General features: G+C 44.4%; 1 protein-coding gene across 5 annotated transcripts in view; it reads right to left on the reverse strand.

The window, feature by feature from the left end:
- SNX10 (sorting nexin 10) overlaps positions 1-22,567 on the reverse strand; it is a 69,543-nt gene that overhangs the window by 35,805 nt on the left and 11,171 nt on the right. The window contains exon 2 of one of the 5 annotated variants that reach the window (XM_040644168.1): positions 13,893-13,955. The exons of 2 other annotated variants lie outside the window; for them this stretch is intronic. The gene's annotated coding sequence lies outside the window, so the exon portion shown is untranslated. Of the gene's footprint in view, positions 1-8,657; positions 8,750-13,892; positions 13,956-16,843; positions 16,906-22,567 lie in introns of those variants that run through there. 2 more of the 5 variants (XM_040644169.1, XM_008686424.2) reach the window with 2 other exon arrangements.

A 22,567-nucleotide genomic window follows, 5' to 3' on the forward strand; every position in this document is an offset into this window, starting at 1 on the left:
TAAACCAAAAAGTAAACTTCAAAAAATTAAAAATAGAACTATGCTATACTCCAGCAATTCTACTTCTGGAAATACATCCAAAAGAACTGAAAGCAGGATCTCAAAGAGATAGTTGCACACCTGTGCTCATGGAAGCACTGTTCCTAAAGCCCAGAAGGGTAAGCAAGCCAAGTGTCCGACAAACGAATGAGCAAGATGTGGTATGCACACACAATGGAATATTACTCAGCACGTAAAAGGAAGGAAATTCTGACACATTCTGCAACATGGATGAACCCTGAAGACATGAATCTAAATGAGATGATCAGTCATTTATACAAAAACCACATACTTTATGATTCGACTTACGTACCTGAGGTTTCTAAACTTAAGCCAAATTCATAGAAACAGAAGGTAGAATGGTGGCTGCCAGGTGGCAATGGAGAGCTCTAGTTTAATGGGTGCAGAGTTTCAGTTTGGCTAGATGAAACCGATCTGGAGCGTTACACACCAGTGTGACTATACACACTACTAGTGAATTGTACACGTAAAATGGGCGAGACGGTAAATTTTTTATGTTCTTACCACAATTAAAAAGTTTTGGAAAAAAAGGTCAATGATCTATTTAAAATGTTTAACCTTGCTATAAACAGAAATGCAAATAAAAAATAAGATACCATATTTGCCTCTATTAAATTAGAATGTTTTTTTTTAATGATAATATCCATACTGGCAAAGATCATCGGAAATGGGACTGATTGCTGCTGGTGGGAATGAGAGCTATTTCAATATTCCTGAAAGACAATTTGGCCATATGTTTCAAAAGAATTTTTAAATCGCTCATGTTCTTTGACTCAATTATTCCACATCTGGGAACTCAACCTAAAAAAATCAATCAGACATGTGCAAAAAAGAATTCTGTATGAAAGAATGTTCCCAATGCAGTGTTTTTAAAAAAAACAGATCAAATAAAATAGAAACCTGAATGTCCATCAGATTAGAAAAAATGAATGATGGTAGAGCTGCATAACAAACCAGCCTATACCACTACAAATTATGTTACAGAAAAATATTAAATGATAGGGACTGTTCAAGAAGTATTGTCAAGTGATTTTTTTAAGTATGCTTCTTTCTCTCTCTCTCTTTTTTTTTTTTAAGATTTTAATGTATTTGTTTGTCAGAAAGAAAGACAGGGAGAGCACAAGCAGAGGGAGCAGCAGGCAGAGGGAGAAGCAGGCTCCCCACTAAGCAAGGAGCCCGATTCGGGACTCAATTCCAGGACCCTGGGATCATGACCTGAGCCGAAGGCAAACGCTTAACTGACTGAGCCACCCCCGTGTCCCAGTATGTTTCTACTTCTCTACTTATTTATTTGAGAACTGGAGCCTACACAGGACAAGTTAACAATGGTCATTTCTGAATGGTGAGATTCTAATCGCTTTTTTCTGTATTTTCCCAAAAGTTTACAATGCATTTGTTAAAGTCTGAAAAGGCTATGTTGTTTGTTTAAAAGTAAAACTGTATGTGCTCAACTGCTTTTATATTCCCCTTTCCAAGAAAACAGACAACTACATTTATTTCACTGTGTTTTACTTCCTCTTATGATGTTCAGCAATTTTTCTATATAAATGAAAAATTACTGACTTCTTACTTTCATCTCATAAAGATAGGCCATCAGTGAGGTTGTTTTAGAATCAAAGTTTAACTCCATACCAGTTTTTCTCATACCTGTTCTCAGTACCACCTATGTCCTTCGCACTGCATTGGGTAGGTCTGGGAGTGGGGCCGTAGTGCCCCCAAATCTCTTCTAGGGGGAAACTGTCAGCCAAGGTCCTGCTAGAGGGGCAGCTCTATAGGTAGCCCTGCTCTGTATCACTGGGTTGGGGGGGGGGGACCGTTCCTAGACACAGGTGACGGCCATCAGTGATAAGCATCAGACTCTGGTGAAGCCAGTCCACAGGTTAGACAGGTGCCCAAGGCACAGCCTGGCACCGAAAGAAGGACTGGGCACCCACTCCCTCCCATATTTGGCCCAGGAAACACTGGGAGACTTGGCTGTTCCCTGGTACCTGAAGCTGGGAAATGATTAAAGAGAAAGGGAGGGGTAATGATGTCACAGCTGGAGTTCTGAGGGACCAGAGCTTGCACTTAAAACAGAAGCCATGATGAAGATAAAAGTTCTCACGAGGTATTAAAGAAACTGGCCACCAGAAAGCTGAATCACGGCACTGGCTTCAGCTGCTGACATCCACAGAGCTGCCTGGAGCCAGCGCCCAGAGTGCCCAGTGGTTTAAGGCTCCAGTGTCTCCTGGGTTCCCATGCACCCTTTACTCAAGGTAGCTTGAGGGAGATCCCAACGTAGGCAATCAAAAGAGCTCATCCAAAAAGAAAAAGAAAAACAAGCTGTATCGTCCTTGAGAGAGCACTGCTGTCCCACCTTGGTCCAGTTTCCATGTTTTGGTACAGCCTGTGCAGAACCACCTGTAAAGCCGACCCAAGTTCTTCCTCAGTCTGATCTCAGAACTTAAAAACGACAAACTAAGGGGCACCTGGGTGGCCCAGTCAGTTAAGCATCCAACTCTTGATCTCAACTCAGGTCTTGATCTCAGGGTCATGAGTTCAAGCCTCATACTGGGCCCCAAACTGGGTGTGGAGCCTACTTAAAAAAAAAAAAAAAGACAAACAAAAATGTTAAAACAAGCAGAAATCTGAAGTTCAGTTAAAGTTGGAAGCACAGATAAAATTACCATTTAAGTTTTCCACCATTTATCACAAAAGAAAAAAATTAAAGAGGGTAAGACATTTCTTTTTAAGGTTTATTAGCAGTCAAAAAATACTGGTTCAGGGCGCCTGGGTGGCTCAGTCATTAAGCGTTTGCCTTTGGCTCAGGGTGTGATCCCAGGGTCCTGGGATCGAGCCCCGCATCGGGCTCCCTGCTCAGTGGGATGCCTGCTTCTCTCTCTCCCACTCCCCCTGCTTGTGTTCCCTCTCTCGCGGTCTCTCTCTCTGTCAAATAAATAAATAAAATCTTAAAAGAAAATACTGGTTCATAGTACAAAAAAACCATGAAACCACTAACTTGCTAATCTCAACAACATATGGGTTCCATTAATGGTTGTGAAGATGATGTTAGGCCAAATTGGTGGGTTTAAAATTCAGGAACAAGAAAAAATACACCGAATTTTAACATCACAACAATTTTGGTGGTATTTAGGAAAAGTACCGACCTTAGACTTAGCCACTCTGGACACATAGGCATGTATGCTGTGGGCCTGACCTCTACCTCCCATCATATGCACACTAAGGACAGCCACCTGAGGGACAGGGGTTGGGGGGTGGGGTGGGTGGGACACATGACCAGAAGAAACAGAACTAAAGAAAAGAAGTCATAAAAAGAAGATGCAGGAGAGAGAAGCTGACCCTAGAGCAGACATGCAGGTAATACTAGACTTCCTAACTTGTGACATCCTCTCTCCCCAAAACAACCCTACCCTCGCAGATCAAACTCAAGAATATTTTTCACATTTTCCAAATGGTCTCCTTCCTTTTTTATGCTATTAAGTTTCTCCCACCTAGTAATGTGTCTGGGCTACTCCTTTCCCTCTTCTAGAAAAGCAGATAAATCTTGAGGTTGGGGGAAGGAGTATCAGTAATTTAAATATTAGTATGAATTCATCCAATCAGATTGCATTCCTATTAACCAAAAGCTGTCTACAGCTATTCACTACCCTCCCCTGCCCCATCACCACACTGTTTGGATTAGGATGGAAAAGAGGAGAAACAATGGGTACCGGGGGGTGGGGAGTTCTTCAGAGGTTGACGTATCCCTCAGTGCCCTGCCACACAATCACGAAAGACCTGAGAACACAGCCCCCTGAAGAACAGTGGAAAATGCCCTGCTCTTCTTTCCTGCCAATGATTGGGAAGACATTTTTTTCAATTTACTCTAGCCCTTCACCTGGTAAGGGGGCTTTGCTGAAGTACTACCACAACTTCCCATCAAAATACTACCTGAACAATAGCATCAAGAGGATAAAATACCGAAGATTAAATTAACAAAAGAAGTAGGACATGTATACACTGAAAATTACCAAAGATCACTTGAAGAAATTAGAAAAGATCTAAATAAATGGAAAAACATCCCATGTTCATGGACTGGAAGACAACATTGTCAGGACAGTAATTCTGCTCAAACTGATCTATAGATTTGATGCAATCTTTTTTTTTTTTTTAAAGATTTTATTTATTTATTCAACAGAGATAGAGACAGTCAGCGAGAGAGGGAACACAAGCAGGGGGAGTGGGAGAGGAAGAAGCAGGCTCATAGCAGAGGAGCCCGATGTGGGGCTCGATCCCATAACGCCAGGATCACGCCCTGAGCTGAAGGCAGACGCTTAACCACTGTGCCACCCAAGCGCCCCTCGATGCAATCTTTATCAGAATCTCAGCTGACTTCTCTGTACAAATTCACAAGCTGATTCTAAAACTCCTCTCTAATTGCAAGGAACCTAGATTAGTCAAAACAACCCTGAAAAAGAAGAAAATAGTAGGAAGACTCCCACTTCCTGATTTCAAAACTTACTACAAAGCAACAGTTCTTAAGACAGTGTGCAACTGGCACAAGGATAAGCAAATAGATTGAAATAGAAACGAACAGAATTAACGGTACAGAAATAAATCCATACCTTTATGGTCAACTGATTTTCAACAGGGTGCCAAAACAATTCAATAGGGGATAAAAGTCTTTTCAACAAATGTTTCTGGTGGGGCGCCTGGGTGGTGCAGTCGTTAAGCGTCTGCCTTCGGCTCAGGGCGTGATCCTGGCATTATGGGATCGAGCCCCATATCAGGCTCCTCTGCTATGAGCCTGCTTCTTCCTCTCCCACTCCCCCTGTTTGTGTTCCCTCTCTCACTGGCTGTCTCTGTCAACTAAATAAATAAAATCTAAAAAAAAAAAAAATGTTTCTGGGACCAGTGGATAGCCACAAGCAAAAGAATAAAGCTAGAGGTCTATCTACTTTATACCATCTATAGAAATTAACTTGAAGGGGGCGTCTGGGTGGCACAGCGGTTAAGCGTCTGCCTTCTGGGATTAAGCCCTGTGTCGGGCTCCGTGCGAGCAGGGAGCCTGCTTTTCCTTCTTCCTCTCCCACTCCCCCTGCTTGTGTTCCCTCTCTCGCTGGCTGTCTCTATCTCTGTCAAATAAATAAATAAAACCTTTAAAAAAAAAAAAAGAAATTAACTTGAAATGGATCAAAGACCTAAATGTAAGTAAGAGCAAAAACTATGAAACTCTTAGAAGAAAACACAGAGGTAAATCTTTACAGCCCGGGATTCAGCAAAGGATTCTTAGACATATCAAAAGCATGAGCAACAAAAGAAAAAAACAGACAAATTAGATTTCATGAAAATTAATACTTTCTGTGCTTCAAAGGACACCATCAAGACAGTGAAAAGACAATGCAAGGAATGGGAGAAAATATTTGCAATCCATGTATCTGATAAGGGACATGTAGCTAGACTATAGAAAGAGCTCATCTGACTCAATAATAAAAAAAACTTAAGGACCTAATATATAACATGGTGACTATAGCTGATGATACTGTATTGTATAACTGAAATTTTCTAAAAGAGTAAAATAGTCTCACCAAAAAAAAAAAAAAAAAAAAAGAGAGAAAAAGGGAAAAAAAGTAAGGCGATGGATGTGGTAAGTAACTTGATGGGAGAATCCTTTCACAATGGATATGTATTATCAAATCTTCACATTGTACATTCTAAATATCTTACAATTTTATTTGCCAATTATGCCTCAATAAAGCTGGAAAAATAATAAATATATATCACATGTCTAAATATAATAAAAAGATCATTGATAACTAATACAGATAACAGCTAACTGATAACTCATTTCAAAAACGGCAGAGGATCCTCAACAGACGTTCCTCCAAGGAAAATAGAGAAATGGCCAATAAGCACATGAAAAGATGTTCCATATCATTAGTCTTCAGAGAAAAGCAAATCAAAACCACAGTAAGACACCACTTCACTCCCACTAGGCTGGCTAGAATCATAAAGTCCGATAATAACAAATTCGGGCAAGGATATAGAAAAATTGGAACCCTCATACACTGCTGGTGGATTTGTAAAGAGGTGCGGCCACCTCAGAAAACAATCCTGCAGTTTCTCAAACCATTCAACACAGACTCACATTTTTTAAAAATATTTTATTTATTTGTCAGAGAGAGAGCACAAGCAGGGGGAGCAGCAGGCAGAGGGAGAAGCAGACTCCATGCGAGCAAGGAGCCCAAAGTGGGGCTCGATCCCAGGACCCTGAGATCATGACCTGAGCTGAAGGCAGACGCTTAACTGACTGAGCCACCCAGGCATCCCAAACACAGACTCACATTTGACCCAGCAATTCTAAGTGTACACTCAAAAGAAAGGAAAACGTATGTCCACAGAGAAACTAGTATATAAATATCGGCATTACTCATAATAGTCAAAAGGTGGAAATAACCCAAATGTCCATCAATGGACGAACGGATAATTGTGGATAATCAAATTGTGGTACATCCATACAATAAGCTGTTATCTGACCATAAAAAGGAATGAAGTACTGATACACGCTACAACTTGGATGAACCTTGAAAACATCATGTTAGAAACAATCCACAAAAGTCCACATATTACACAAGTCCATTCATATGAAAGTCCAGAATCGGGAACTCTTTTACAAAAACAGAAAATAGATTACTGGTTGCTTAGGGTTACTGGGTGGGGTGGGTGGAGAGTAGAGGGGTGGAGTTTAGGGGTTCAGGGAAGTGACAGCTACAGGGCAATGAAATCAGGTGATAAAAGCTTTCTAAAATGGACTATGGCTGGGACTCCTGGGTGGCTTAGTGGGTTAAGTTGTCTGCTTCGACTCAGGGCATGATCCCAGGGTCCTAGGATCATGCCTGCACTGGGCTCCTTTGCTCAGCAGGGAGCCTGCTTCTCCCTCTGCCTTCTGCTCCCCCTGCTTGTGCTCTCAATCTCTCTCTGATAAAATAAATAAAAATCTTTTTTAAAAATTAAAAAACTGAGAGCTTCAGAGGGGAAGGGGGTGGGGGAATGGGATAGGCTGGTGATGGGTAGTAAGGAGGGCACGTATTGCATGGTGCACTGGGTGTTATACACAACTAATGAATCATCGAACTTTACATCAAAAACCAGGGATATACTATATGGTGACTAACATAATATAATAAAAAATATGATTATAATAAAAAATTAAAATAATAAAAAATTTAAAATTAAAAAATTTTAAAAATTAAAAAATTAAAAAAATTAAAATTATGGTGATGGCTGTATATATCTGCAAATATACTAAAATCAGTGAATAGTATACTTAATTGGGTAAATTGTATAGTATGCAGATACTTCAATAAAGCTGTTTTTTTTTTTAACTGTTACCTGAAACTCTGAGCTTGACCCACTTTATTCATGGTCCCAGTGTCTCTCATCCTGCAAACCACAACGCCTGGCAGGCTGAAGGCCGTCCAGGCATCATCTACCCCTGGGGTTCTCCCAGCCTTACTTGGCTCTGACCCCAATCTTGCTCTGCCAGCCCTTCTTGCAACCCTTCCTCCCACTCTGCCTTGGGAACTCTCCTCCTAGAGCCAGCAAGTGCCCCACACGCACGCCCATCTCAACAGCTCTATCTTGGCTGCGCCCTGGCTTCTCCACTCGTCCCTTCCCTTGTGGCCCTTACAAGTCAAAGCTGCTCATGTCCTCAGCACTCCTATTTCTAAGGACCAGGAGAAAACCAAATTCCCCTGGCCGCTACAGTCTCCAGACAATAACGTACCAACCAGTACCTGGAACCTAGGAATTCGTGACCCAACTCCCTCCTCCTCACTTCCTGGAATGACTTCCTTCTCTCCAGTTTTCTGCTTCTCCTTTCTACATTTTTAGGAACCTCTTCTGTGTTCTTTGCCACTTTTTCCTGATCCCTCCAAGGAGGACCTCATTCATGGGTAATGACCTAACATCCCCTGGCCTTGCCATAGGCTATTCGTTCCTAACTTCTCAACCAACAAGTGTTCACCCTGTGACCAGATCCCAACCCAGGAACTGCTCCTTAAAATGGAAAACTAGAAGTCTCCCCTGATTACCACAGCCCACCCTTCCTTTTCTCACTTCCTTACTCTCACCCAATTTGCTCTTCCACTTGAATGAAAAACCACCAGAACTTGCATCCTATCCTTCCTATTCTTCCTCTGGACTTCACTTCCTTGAACCTTTCAAATACTCTCCCTCCAGCACCCCTCATTTCCTGTTCCGCTGACACCTTTCTTTTCTGTCAAACCTCCAAACACAGATCAACTTAACCTCTGTCACCTCCATTTCCTCTTGTCCCACCTACCACTAAAGAAAAATCCCATTGTTTCTGTGACTGGTTCCATCACTAGGTTATGAGTTCCAACTTTGGTGGAGTCCTCCGGGGCTCAAGAATCTTCCATTCATGCCAGCATCTTCAGACCTTCACCTCTCACCTCTAGCCACCTACCTCCTCCCGGTCCGCTACCCCTCTGTCATCTGGTAACTTTTACCTCCTACTTCATCAAAACAGTAAGACCACCAGGTTTATATTCTTCATCTTGGTTCTCTGCCCCCTTGAAATCTACCCATTTACTCACCCACTTCCCTCAGTCTCAAAGAAAAGGATCACACTCTCCCATCTTCATGATCTTATTTCTCCTACCTCCTCCAAGACATTGGTTCGATTGCCCCTCACCCTTACTAATTCCAACTGCTTCCTTCCCCAACAAACAAGCTCAACTTCCTCTTACCCCAATGTAGATGGGCAACCCTGGTTAATTCATTCAACCTATGAAGGACCGGGCCTACTGCAGACATCAGAGATGGGGCAATGAACAAGACACCAGGTTCCTGGTTTCATAGACATCAGTGAAAAAGACAGGAAACAAACATGTGAGCAAATAAATGGACAAGGTAATGAGTAAGCATAATGAAGAAAACAACAGGCTAATGTAATCAAGAGTGACTACAGGTGCTTGATGCAGACTACTTCACATTGGGGTGATCAGGGAAGGCTTCTCTGGGGAAGTGACATTTGAACTGAAACCTGAAAGGCAAGAGAGAGCCAGTGACAAGGCAGTCTTGTGAAAGCGCACTCCATGGTGAGGCTCACAAAGGGGGGATGGGTCTTCCTCTCCCTTCCTCTGTACTGACACCCCCAGGGCTAACCCTGAAGTACACAGTCAATAGTATGCTCATGGTGGGGGACACTTCTCAGCAGAAGCCACAAACTCACTGTCACCTTCCATTGAATCAGGACAATTCCCCAGTGGGCCACTGGCAGCCCTCTTCTCTTCCACTCTACTCCTTCTGTCTTGGCTACCATTCCCATATCCATATCACCTCCAAAGGAGTCCAGAGTTAGAACTGCCTTTGAGGACAGCCTGGCCACCTCCCAGTGAACATTTCCATCCAGCCATCCTGTCGGCACCTCTAACTTACCGTGTCCAATCCAGGCTGCCTGTCACATGACACCTTTTCCCTGTGTGCTGCTGGGGCCCTGCCAATTCTCCCACCTCCTGTGTTGACCATTTTAATCATTAATCATGTCAACATTCGCACACTGACTCAAATGGGACTCCCAGAAACTGTCTCTGATTCCTTACTTTCTCTTACTTTCCAAATCCAATTGGTCAGCAAGCCCGGCCACGCCTCTCTCTCAATGCCTCCTAAGTCCACTCCCTTCTCTTGGACTCCAATGTCACTAGACTAGCTCAGGATCTCATCATTTCTCTCCTAAACTCTCGCGGGAATCACGTAGATTCCCAGGGCCCAACACACTTAGCAGAAGCTCAGTAAACGATTTTTGAATAAACAAAAGAGAGGGAACATACATGAATGGACAAAATGACTGAGTGAATAAATGAGTGAGAAAATCACTGAATAAATAAAAGAATAAATGTGCGCTATGTACAAAGAAAACTAAGGAACATACAGTTTAATGGAGGAGATGCAACCAAGCAAGTACAGGGCATCAGGTGATAAGCAGAGTGCTGGGGGGAAGGGGCGGGGGGGGGGATAGAAACTAACAATCGGTATGTGCCTTCCAGTTGTCAAGTACTAAACCAGAAACTTCACACACAGTTCACACATGACTCACCTAGCAACTATATGATATACTGTGCTTCTGATGTGGAAAATGACATTCAAAGGAGTTAAAAAACCATCTAAGGTCACCCTTGCACGTGGCAGGGTTCAAATTCGAACCTAGGTCTGCAGGCCCCAAATCCCATCATGGTTAACAGTCATAGGCTTACAGGACAGGCTGGACCTCAAAAGATGATGATGATAATAGCCAACACACAGAGCACTTCTGACAGAGTCACCATTCTAAGAACTTTGCATATATCCTCAAAAAGAATCCTATGAGGGGCACCTGGACTGCTCAGTCAGTTAAGCATCTGCCTTCGGCTCAGACCATGATCCTGGAGTCCTGGGATCGAGCCCCACATCGGGCTCCCTGCTCAGTGGGGTGTCTGTTTCTCCCTGTCCCTCTGCCCCTCCCCTCGCTCCTGCTCTCTCTCTCTCTCTCTCTCTCTTACTCTCTCCCTCTCAAATAAATAAAATATTAAAGAAAAAAAAATCCTATGAGGTAAGCATGAATGTGATCCCCATTTTACAGTTAAGAAAACAGAGACACCAAGAAATCAACAAGTAATTTGTCAAAGGTCATAAAGCTACTAAGTGACAGAATTGGGATCTGAAACCCAGACAGTCTGGCTCCAGTGTCTGTGCTGGTCGTCCCTTTAACCTTCCGTCGTACTGCCTTCCTGATGGAGGTAAGATGGCGGAGGATGGTTCCAAGTGGCGAGAATGTAGGATTATGGGCCGTGAGGCCTGAAGGTGGGAACAGGAAGTGGTTCACTGCAGCAGGGACTGGGGGATGGCTGAAAGTAAGGCCCCAGAGGAAAGATGCGGTCAGACGCACAGCTTCCTGTTACCTGGTCCGGGGCCCCTGGCCTATCCTGTTGGATATGTAAAGTGCCTCTGTCTCTCACAACGTAGCGAACAGTCAGAGGAGCACGTTCACGCTGTTTTCTCGACACCGTGTTTAGTTCTCCTGAATCTGAAAAGCTAAAAGGCAAAGGAATAGCTGATGTGTTCAAGGTCTTAGCGTGAGCTAGCTGGTACAACCTCCCCGCAGTCCACAGAGAGAAGTATCGGCACCGTAACCCGCTGGCACTTATTTTTCATACAGTATTAGTTTGAAAAGATTACGTGTATTTTTAAAAATCTCTATTTTGTTTTAGAGAGAGCGAGCAGGCGAGTGTGGGGAGGGGACAGAGGCAGAGAGAGAATCTTAAGCAGGCTCCACGCCCCGCGTGAGTCAGACAAGGGGCTCGATCCCACGACCCCGAGATTATAATCTGAGCCAAAATCAAGAGTCGGACACTGAACTGACTGAGCCACTGAGGCGCCCCAAAATCTCTAATTTCATTTCACAGTATTTCAAATGTGAGCCAATAAATTGCCATCTTTATGCCTCACTACTGTGAAGTTATATACAAGTCAGTCAGGTCTAAATTTATCTTAGGAAAACTTTCGTAGAAACAAATTAAAAGGCAGACCCCAAAACTAACCCTTCACTCTAACACAGCTTTGGGAAGGAAAAGGAGAACAGGCCTCACAAGTCACCCAAGCAAGCCCTTAGGTCATTCTGATTCCGATTCCTATTCTCATCAGTTACTGGAAAAGATCACCTCGGAGGAATCTGTAAGTGCTACTCCAGTTCCTTCCTTCATGAGAATCTACCAGGTTAAACAATAACCACTTCAGCTTCAAGGCCTCCCAACTCAGAGGAGACCAACACGGTCATTCCTCACGGTCCAGGGGAGAAACCTAAGGACTAAGTGAAAGAATCCAAAGAAATGCTCTCTGACCTCTGAAAGTAAATATTCTAAAGGGCTTGTCTGGCTCCATGGGAAAGGGGCAGGATCAGCTCACCCAGTGCCCTCTGCCACGGGGCTGCCAGGCAGGGAGAAGGTGGGAGATAGAGCAGAGGTGGAGTGATGTGAGCCATGCGTCAGACAGGAATAACCCCTGCCCTGAGCCTCGTCAGAGCCCCAGGTGAAAACCTGGTAAATTACAAGGAAAAAATTAAAGTGACTTGTTCAGCGCCTTAACTTAAGTTGTTGTTGAACACAGAAGCAGAGGACAGCGAAGTCTCTAGGGTGCCCAATGGTCAGCTGGCCTCACTCACTCCCGGTACGCGATTCATTTCCTGCCCCGGCATAACCTGGACCAGTTGTCACTGCTGGCCCCGTGACTTCATGGGTCTGAGGTCCACCGGGAAAGGAGCTTTGGCGCGGAGAGTCTGGCTAGGAAAAGACTCAGGGGCAAGGCCTCACAAAACTGACCAAATTAAAGCCAGAGGGAATGTTGTTCAGACAACACTAATCTTGTGATCTTGTCAGCTATTTCAAGTCCAAAGATTAACAAAATACTAGAAGGGCAAATACTAGAAGGGCAAACCGATACAGGTAGTTGGGGAGTGAGAAAGAAGACTTGACAGATTCAAGTTCTCCCTGAATACATCTGGATTGAAGCAAAAGTCAAGATTCCAACATGGCTAACTTGTTACCTTCATAAATTTGAAAAGGGTAAGCTAGCTGGGAGAACCTTCATGCCCATTCACTAGCTCTGTCCCGTGGCTCTGGGCTGGGTACTGATCTGCCGGCCTCACGGGCACATGTGAGTCAGAGCAGTGTTCACACCTTACTGACTCCAAAGTCTAGAGCTCGCACCTCCTTCAACCCAGCATCCCCACTTCTAAGAAGGGATCCCCGAGAAAGCCGAGCACCCAGGTGCAAAGCCACATGTGTAAGGCCGCTCACCCGTGGCCATGTTTATAACTGGAGAAGCGGAGACAACCTGAACGCCCACTAGTAAGGGAACGATTACATAGAGTAAGACACATTCGTGGAATACCTTGCAGTTGTTCAAAAAAGATGGGGGGGGCAGGATCTGTACATACTACCCATGACGCACAAAGTGGGAACAATGACTTGCAGAACAAAATGTGTGGTGTGACTCCATTGCTGAAGTGTGTACATTTCAAAGAGAAAACCAAAAGCCCAAAATGGAGTCACATATGCTAGACCACGCCAGCGAACCAGGGCTTCATACCTAACCTAAATGCAGTTTTAACCTCCCCCAGAAATGTAGTCTTCACAGGTCAGTCAGGAATTTTCTGGTCAGCACCAAGAAGATAATCTGTCGCATGGGCCCTCTTCATCCCACTTCCCACGCCCCCTCCAAAAGGAAGGTAAGGTCATCTGTGTGGTCATACCCCCTACTCCTCCCAAGAGAAAATGACCTTGCCTAAAGCAATTCTTTCTCTTTTTTTTGCTAATAACTTCCCTGCCCCATCCTCCTTCCTATAAAAACCTTCCATATCGTACAATCTCTACTTGCTGGATGGGATACTGACCAGTTGAATTTTGTTTTTTAACAACATACATGTGTATACACTTATACACACTGAAAAAGATCCAGAGCGTGTGTACCAAAGTGAATGCAACTGAGGCGTACCGGGGGGGGGGGTACTTCCTTTTCTCTCTTTTATAAACTCCTGGATTGTCCACAACTCTTATTTTTTAAAATACATTACTTTTGTGATTTGAAAATACAGATGTGCTCAGAGCTCAGATTTGGAGCCATTCACATCTGGGTTCAAATCCCAACTACGCCACTCATGGCTATGTCAACTTGGACAAGTTACCTAACTTCTCTGGTCCTCCGTTTTCTTGCAGGGGGAGGAAAGGATTCTTAATAGTGCTTGTTTCATAGGGTGAGGATTAAATCAGATAATGTAACGTACTTAAAGCACTTACCAAGTGTGCAATAAAAATTAAGTGTGACCACTGGCTGAATCTTTGGTACCTTTTTCTTCAAATCTAAGAACAATGAAAGATGCAAAAATTTATTATTTCAGTAAAAAGCTGCATTGTATACACAGACGTTTAAGTGTATGTCCTGGAGCAGAGAGAGAAAAGAAAAACTCGCCATTCTCAAAGGATGCACAGGGACCACTACATCTTTAGCTATAAGAAATACCCATGCAAAACTACACTGTAGCAAAAATCACTGGGCAAACAGAATATGGTATTGGTACAGAAAATAAGCATTAGCCTGGCTACTCAAGATTCACTGCCATGAGAAACAGAAATGTAGATGTGACCTAACAATACCAGGTCTTAGAATCCTAGTACATTACAATTGCTTCCAAGGCAGCCCCACTCTGAATGTGACTTCCCACCGGCGTGGCTTTGTATGAGCCTCTCCCAAGTCTTAGGTGCCAAGGACACTTGGACTCGTTGAAGACCATCAGTAATCTCCCTTTAGGCTTCCATTTACCAAGTTAAGTATCCTCAGGTATTTTGTGGCTCTTGCTAACCAGAAAAAAAAAGATTTCAAAACAAGTATCTTTTCAAAGTTTCCAAATGAACAGAAAACACTGACAGTAATAAAAATAGCTATTTATGATGTCAGCTACGTGCTGGCATTGTGCAAAGTATATTATGTGCCCTGCCTCACTGAAGTCCCACAACCACCCATTTTATAGATGAAGACACTAAGGCTTCGAGAGGTGAAGCAGCTTGCTCAAGGTCATCACAGGGTCGATAATTTGTCCAAGGGCAATGCTGGAATTCAAACCCACCTGTTTAGTTAACCTTTACTCACTTTTCTCATCTCGGTCCCCAACTCACTAACCCAAAGGAGCTTCCCTAACTCCCTTCAGCAAAGTTAAATCCCCCTAGTTACGCTTCCCTCGCACCATCATCTTCCTCTGTAGTTCTGATCACGGTGATATTTTTACCCTTACTTGTGTCACTACTGAGTTAATGTCTGTCTCCCCACCAAACTGTAAGCTCAGGCCCAGCTCAGCTCCTCAATGTGCTTGTTTACTTAGGATCCCTAATCTCTTACCACAGTACCAGGCACATAATGGGTTCTCCATACACATTTACACCGATTGCATGCATAAATGGGGAAAAACAGTACTCAGAAATCAGCCAGCCACTTGGGCACTGCACCAAGCACAGGCAGCCCAGTGGACATCTATGTGCAGGTACCACAATGCCACCTGCCCGTTCTGAGGGGCAAGTTAACAATGTTGGCAGAACTGAAAGAGGATTTCAAACATAAAATCTCCCAGTGGGGAGACCCAGTACCACCTTCCCATTTGAAGGAGAGCAGTACAAGAGCTGGACTCTTCATCGACCCCATCAATACATCGTTAATAATAAATCATGTTTCTGATTCATTCTGGTTGATTCTTTCCCCTACATATGGCTTATTTCTGTTTTAATTCTTTTAATTAAACAATTTTTTCTAAAGATCTTATTTTTCAGTAATCTCTAAACCCAGTATGTGGCTTGAACTCACAACCCCGAGATCAAGAGTCGCATGCTCCACCGTCTGAGCCAGAGAGGCGCCCCGCCCCTTGCTGTTTTGATTCTTTTTCCTGCTATTTTAATCTGCTAAGTCCCTTCCTTGAATATCTGTTTTCTCAAAACACTTGAAGCAGAATCACATGGCATTCACAGGCTATTTTCTTAGCACTCAGCTACGAAACTGAAAGCAACTGGAAATAAAGGAAACTATATTCACAACAAAAAATAGTTATTAAATCTCAGCAATTCTTCGCAAGTCACTGTCACAAGGAAAATCCCAAGGGTTTCAGAGCAAAATCTTTTTTGTCTTTTTTTAGGTAAGCTCCACGCCCAACGTGAGGCCCAAACTCACAACCCCGAGATCGAAAGTCGTGTGCTCCACCAACCGAGCCAGCCAAGCGCCCCTGAATTTTTTTTTTTTTTAAGATTTTAAGTAATCTCTACCATCAATGTGGGGCTTGAACTCACAACCCCGACATCAAGAGACATGCCTGACCGACTGAGCCAGCCAGGTGACCCTAAGCAAAATCCTTTAAGCAAGCCCTAGCACCATCCCATGTTAGAGTCACTCATAATATTAAAATGTAAAACAGTACAAGTATTGAGTCCTTCAGGAGCATGGACTATATTTTGGGGTGCCTGGCTGGCTCAGTCAGTAGAGCTTCATCTAACTCTTGATCCCAAGGTCCTAAGTTCAAGCCCCATGCTGGGCATGGAGCCTACTTTAAAAAAACAAAAAACAAAAAAAGATAGTATTTGAGAAGGGGCTATATTTTGAAAACACATCCAAGACAAAAAAGGAGTAACTAAAAAAAAAACAACTACATTTGCTACCTGTCAAAAAACCGGGTTTTTAAAGGGCTCGGGGTCTGATTATCGGTCTGATGACAGCTCCAACTTTGCAATGTTTTTTATTTTTATACCCCAGGTGAACACTGAGTTCTGAGAAGAGAGAGGAGGTGCAGACAATCCGGAGAGTGGATTTTGTTACACAAATGCTCAGGAAAAAAAGGGGAAAAAAACAAACTTAGCCACATTGATTTGGCAGAGCCCCAAATTCATGAAAGCCTACACAATCTAACCCTTTTTTAACATGCAATCTTTACAGGTATAGAATTCCTCTGAATATTCTTTTCGGAGGGTCACAGAGACAGCAGGTCTCACTGGCCTAACAGAACAATTCTGGAGAACCCGGCTATGCAACCTCTTAGCCAAGAAAAGTACTGCAGGTGAGTGAAATAATAGCCTTGGGGAGGAAAGACATCGCCTTAGAGGTTCTAACAGGATCAAGTATCCGCTAGAAGAACCAATCTAGAGAGCCGCTGTTCGATATGGTACTCATTGTTAACAATACCACACTGCGCACTTAAAAACTTGTGAAGGGTCACCTGGGTGGCTCAGTCGGTAAAGCATCCGACTCTCGATCTCAGCTCAGGTCTTGAGCTCAGGGTGATGAGTTCAAGCCCCACGTTGGGCTCCATGCTGGCTGTGGAGCCTACTTAAAAAAATAAAAGGAAAAAAAAATTGGTTAAGAGGGTAGATCTCACATTAAGTGTTCCTACTACAATAAAAAAACTTTTTTTTTATGATCAGATATTTAAGTGGTTTTCTACTTAGCCGTACAGGAAGGACTGAGAAAGAGAAACTGCAGGATTCCCAAAATGTCGCAAACAAAGATGTCCCCTCATGCCTCTTCTGTGGCCGTGTGCACACACCCACACACAGCTAGCGTCTTCCTTTTGTCAATTAGCTTCTCCATCTTGATTCCTCTGTGTGCTTCATGCATCTTCTTCATATAAGCACTGGGCCCTCTCCCAAGAGGCAGCCCATGTATTTCCCAAGCCGCTACCCTGGGGGTGGAATCACTCGCAGCCTGTTCCCTCAGGAAGAGGAAGGGGTGTGCAGCTACAGTCATGCTCTCAAGCACCCTGCACAAGCCCTCATGTGAAAGTTTTAAGAACTGTGTGTAGCCTCCATCTCGAATGAAGTAACCCACAGCCAGACCTACGCGCGACCACCAGCATCCTGAGTTTCCTCAGAATATAATTGTAAGCAACTGCTTTACCGCCATGGTCCTAAATCTCCAGTCGCTCCTCCTGCCAACTTTAATAACGTCAACAGGGACCAAAGCTTCCGCCATTTGCGGCAAAAGCCAAGTTCCTCTCTCCTTCCCTGCACACAGGACTGGGAAGGAAGCAGCCCCGTGTCCAGGGAGCACACCTAGGCGCTCACCTGTCAGGAGGCCCCTTCCTCCTGGTCTCGTTCCGAGAAGGCGGTGACGGGAAAGGCCAGGCGCCTGTCCAAACACCACCCAGATGCCAGAGGAAAGCCCTGGCAGAGGAAAAGAGAACTTCCACTGTGGGATGAAGGGAAAGGAAACGCAAAACGCTCACAGATGTTTCCCCACCCTCCACGCAGAAACCCAGGAGACCTTGAGCCCAGACCACTGCTTCACCAGAAGGCCTCTGTCCAGGTAAACTGACGGCCACCACAGTGATGACTTGACCCTGTCACAGACATTAACTCGTACCCATAAGCTGTCAACACACAGGCTGTCTCTTGTTTGTGATCTGTCTCCACAAGAGCAGGGCCGGCACTGTGTTTTATCACGAGTTTATACCGGCTGCTTGGCACAGTACCTGCCACTGTGTAGACACTACAAAACAGATGACTGAACAAATGAATGAATGAGTGATATCCTAGTCACAACAATCCTGTGAGGCGGGGAAAGTACTATGGTCTGGTCTCTGTTTCTCAGGTAAGAAGAGACACCTAATGGAAGTGAGGACTTGTCCAAGGACAGAGGGGCCTGGACGTTTCCTCACACGATCATAAGAAATCCACTCATTAGCACCTACCTGACCCTTTGCACAGGTTCACTTATCAGATAATGTAGGAGAGAAGAGGCCTTGAAAGACTGATACGCTGGCATCTAAATGTTTAGGGGGTGAAAGCAAAAGTGAGAGGAGGGGCAGAAGGCTGAGATGAGTCAAGAGCATAGAGTTCTCGGGAGATGGGGAGGAAGGACACACTGAGGATCCCCTATTTCGGGACAGCTCCCTAAGAGGCCCTGGGCATCCCAGAGTCAGCAAGAGGAATCTGAGCTGTGAGCAAAGAGGGATTTCCAAAAAGCAGAGGGAGAACACACAGGGACCAGGCCGCTGGTCTGGAAAAGGCAGATTCCCATTTCTCCTTCAAACGCCCTACCTCAGGATCATTCTCTCCAAGAACTCTGAAGGTTCTGCTGGCTCATCTGCTCAAGAACCAGTGCTACATGTTGAGAGGACACAGACCCCAAATGGCCAGAAGGGAGCTGACTTCTGAAAGACAACAGGGATAGGCCCAGGCTCACCCCTGGGCCCAGCCATTAGCCTGTGGGGACCTGCCGAAGCCACGTAGGTTAGGTTTCTGCTCCTCCATCTGCGGGGACACAGAAGAGGCTGAAAGCTGGCTTTGACGAAGTAGGTGACTCTGAGTATCCACACAGGAGAGCCAACTATAGATGCCAGAATGTTCTCTAGAGACCCTGAACCCTGATGATCTGGTACTGGTAAGATCCTAGGTGGTGGCCCCTGAATCCAAACCCGGCAGGGTGGCAGAGGGAGCACAGAGGGGAATGAAGAAGATCATCTGGGTTAGAGGTCAGGCTGCTCATTGTGAGGGGACAGAAAAGACAAGGTAAGTGGGCAGAAGACTCTGGAGTTAGGGCTCAGAAACCAACCGCCTCCCCATTTAAAGAAATCTGATCAGCACTCTTGCTCTACTCACTGTCATCCTACCTGCTCAATCCTCCAGGGCACTAAGTGGATGCTCTTCAGTCCAGGGCCCCAGGCCACCACCATCTGGCTCCACGCCCCTAAACAGCCGTATCTTCTGCTCCTTCTCCCCACTGGTGCTCCCACCACTCAACCAAGAGCAGTGGGCTTGCTGCCCTCAGATGTTCCACCATTGCTCTCTGCCTGCCTCTGCCTTACGCATCCACCACTAGGGCAAAATATCAACAGCAAACACGTCCACAGTGCTTGGAATGGCCAGGAACTACTCCAAGCACTTGACACACATTAACTTGCTGACTCTGCACAACAGCCCTTTGAAGAGGCATTATTAGTATCCCCACTTTACAGATCAGAAAACTGAGGCACAGAGAGATTGACTCTCCAGGCCCCATAGCTAGGAAGAGGAAGAGACAAGACTCAAGCCCACAGTCAGCACCAGAGTCCTTCATCCCAACCAGCAACTGCCTCTCACAGCACAGTCCAGCCAGCACCTGCTCCCCAAGCCTTCCCCGACCCCTTCATGGACAGCTCCTTGCACATCTCCATGCCACTTTCCACATTTGCTTGGCACGATTATTGATTAGATTTTGTCATCGCTTCCCTCCTAAATTAGAAAGCCCATGAGAGCAAGGCTTCGGGGTTATTTCTACATCATCTTTGTATTCATTTCCTAAAGCTGCTGTAACGAAGTGTCATCAATTTTGTGGCTTAAAACAACACAAATTTATTATCGTACAGCTCTGTCGGTCAGAAATCCAACACCAATCTCTCTTGGCTAAAATCAACGCATCTGCACGGCTGGGGGCTCTAAAGGAGAGACTGCTCCCTTGCCTTTCCCAGCTTCTAGAGGCTGCTGGCCTTCCCTGGCTCCTGGCCCCTTTCTCCATCTTCCAAGCCAGCCACATATCATCTCTCTGACCCTTCTTCTGTGGGCACATCTCCCTCTGACCACAGCCAGGAAAGGTTCTCTGTATTTAAGAACCCATGTGATTAGACTGGGCCCACCTAGAAAACCCAGCATAATCTCATCTCAAGACCCTCAACTTAATCACATCCATCCTTGAATGCAAGCAAACATGCCCAGGTTCTGGGGACTCGAACATGGACATCCTTGGGGCCATTACTCTACCGCAATCTTTTGCGTGAATGTCTTCAACAGTGTTCCCCTGACCAATATGGAACCGAATCGCCATCGGGCTTCAGCTGCACCAGCTCCTGAACGCTTGATTATACGGTCCTTCCACTGGCCTCTGACTGTAGTGTACATTAGTCTTGTGTGCCCACAATGGCCAATAGCTCTTGGAAAGAATGTCTCCCCTTTTCATAGCCCCGAACTGTGATCGCAGTGGACACATAAAGATGTTTAATCTGGGGATCAAACACAATGCTAATGAATCTACAGGTAGGCTCAATCCCTATCTCGTCTACTGTTTTATTGTCTATTTTTTGTTTCATATTTAGTATTTATTTCTTAAAATATAACACTTATTTCAAGATGTAAAAAATATAAAAGAATATAGAATAATAAAAACTCTCCCTCTTTCTCCTACCTCTTAGTCATTTTTTAGTATCTTTCCAGAACTCTTTTATGCATATGCAAGCACATACACACAGTCATTATTCCCCCCCTTCCTTTCCTGTAAATGGTAGACTCACGGATGGCCCTTTCTACACCTCACTCTTTTTTTTTTTAATCTTTGCTTTTTTTTTTTTAAAGATTTTTTATTTATTTATTTTGACAGAGAGAGACAGCCAGCGAGAGAGGGAACACAAGCAGGGGGAGTGGGAGAGGAAGAAGCAGGCTCCCAGCGGAGGAGCCCGATGTGGGACTCGATCCCGGAACGCCAGGATCACGCCCTGAGCCGAAGGCAACCGCCCAACGACTGCGCTACCCAGGCGCCCCCTCTACACCTCACTCTTTACTTAACAGTGCAGACCGCGCCACAGTTATCCACAGAGCATCCCTGTTCCTCTTCGTGCCTGTGTACTATCCCCTGTGCACATGTCCCGTAATTCATGCTCACCAGCTCCCACTGATAGACACGCTTGCTGTTATGAACAGTGAACACTGTGAATCTATCTGAAGAATAAATCTCTTTAAGCGGAATTTCTGAGTCAAGCCAGACCATGTGAATTATTAACTCTGACAGATACTGGCAAGGCGGCCCCTGTAGGAAACTAATACACATTCACTAAGCGTGTATGTGTGAGTTCTGTTTTCCCACAGACTCCTTAACACGGATGGTTTTCAAAATGTTTTTATCTTTGTCAATCCCAGAGAGGTGAAATGTGGTACTATTTCAGTGAAATTTAATTAGAATTTTAAAAATTACATGTGAGGGTCCAGCGTTTCTTGTATGTTTAGGACCCACTAAATTATTTTCTATAGATTGCTCATATCCTTTGACCATTTTCCTATAGTATGTTTGTTCTTTTCCTTATGGATTTGTAGGAGTTCTTTATGTATTAGGAAAAATAATCCTTAATACATAACATGAAATGCAAATGTATTTTTCTGATTTGTAATCTGTCTTTTACTTTGCTCACACAGGTTCTGCTGTGCCAACTGTTTGTAGGTAATGAATTTTATTGATCATTTCCTTATGGCTTCTAAGTTTTGCACCATACTTAGAAAGCCCATTCCTACTACAGTTATAAAAATATTCTCCTTCGGATTATTCCAGAAACCAATCATCCATAAGCAGTGAAAAGTTATCCTCTATGGTCACGAATTACATCATGGCCGTAAGTGCTATTAGCCGTAATGCACTCACACGGAATTTAAGTTTCTTAAAGTAACTTTTATTTTCTAACGTTCTGCAGTTTCGAAAGCACTGCCCCATGACAGTTGGTGAGGCAGGCAACTTATCCGTCTCATTTTACAGAGGAGGATACCAATATCCAGAGAGGATAAATGACCACCGAAAGCCACACTATGGGGTCCAGACTCAAACCTAGGGCTCCTAAATGCCAGAAACCGTGCTCTGCTCTCCCCTATACCGCCTCTCTCAACAAAAGGACAACATCCACATGCATTAAAATATTAAAGGACATCTCCAAAGTCATTTCTAAATAATTTCAAAAGAAAGCAAATAATAACTTTTCTATTCAAAAAGCAGTATTTACTTAAGTGGGTCACGCAGTGATCCAATTAAACAGTGACTCATCCTCAAATGCCCATGCCAATGTTCTCACCAACTGAAAGAATTCCATGTTCTACAGTGCCTTTATAACCTCACAAATTTAACTGAGAAATAAGAGATGTAGAAGTTCCCAAGAGGGGCTCCTGGGTGGCTCAGTCGGTTAAGCGTCTGCCTTCAGCTCAGGTCATGATGA

Source organism: Ursus maritimus, unplaced genomic scaffold (genome assembly GCF_017311325.1).
Source record: "Ursus maritimus isolate PB19 unplaced genomic scaffold, ASM1731132v1 scaffold_3, whole genome shotgun sequence".
NCBI classification, from domain to species: domain Eukaryota; kingdom Metazoa; phylum Chordata; class Mammalia; order Carnivora; family Ursidae; genus Ursus; species Ursus maritimus.